The following is a 220-nucleotide window of genomic DNA, read 5'->3' as shown; positions in this document are numbered from 1 at the left end:
GGACAAGAATGGCGTGGATCTCCTAATGAAGTATATTTATAAAGACTTTGAGAGCCCCTCTGACAACAGCAGTGTTGTGTTATTGCAATGGCATGAAAAGGCACTTGCTGCTGGAGGAGTAGGGCCCATTGTTCGTGTCTTGACTGCAAGGAAAACCGTGTAGTCCAGCAGGAACTAGATGTGTGCCGAGGAGTGGGAGTCGCTGGTTCAAAGACCAAAA

General features: G+C 47.7%; 1 pseudogene; it reads left to right on the top strand.

The window, feature by feature from the left end:
* Nucleotides 1–198, top strand: part of LOC114006630 (actin-related protein 2/3 complex subunit 5 pseudogene) — a 491-nt pseudogene extending 293 nt beyond the window's left edge.
* The last annotated feature ends 22 nt before the right edge of the window (nucleotides 199–220 follow it).

Source organism: Tupaia chinensis, unplaced genomic scaffold (genome assembly GCF_000334495.1).
Source record: "Tupaia chinensis unplaced genomic scaffold, TupChi_1.0 Scaffold149299_1, whole genome shotgun sequence".
Taxonomy (NCBI): Eukaryota; Metazoa; Chordata; class Mammalia; order Scandentia; family Tupaiidae; genus Tupaia; species Tupaia belangeri.
This window is presented reverse-complemented; position numbering and strand designations above follow the sequence as displayed.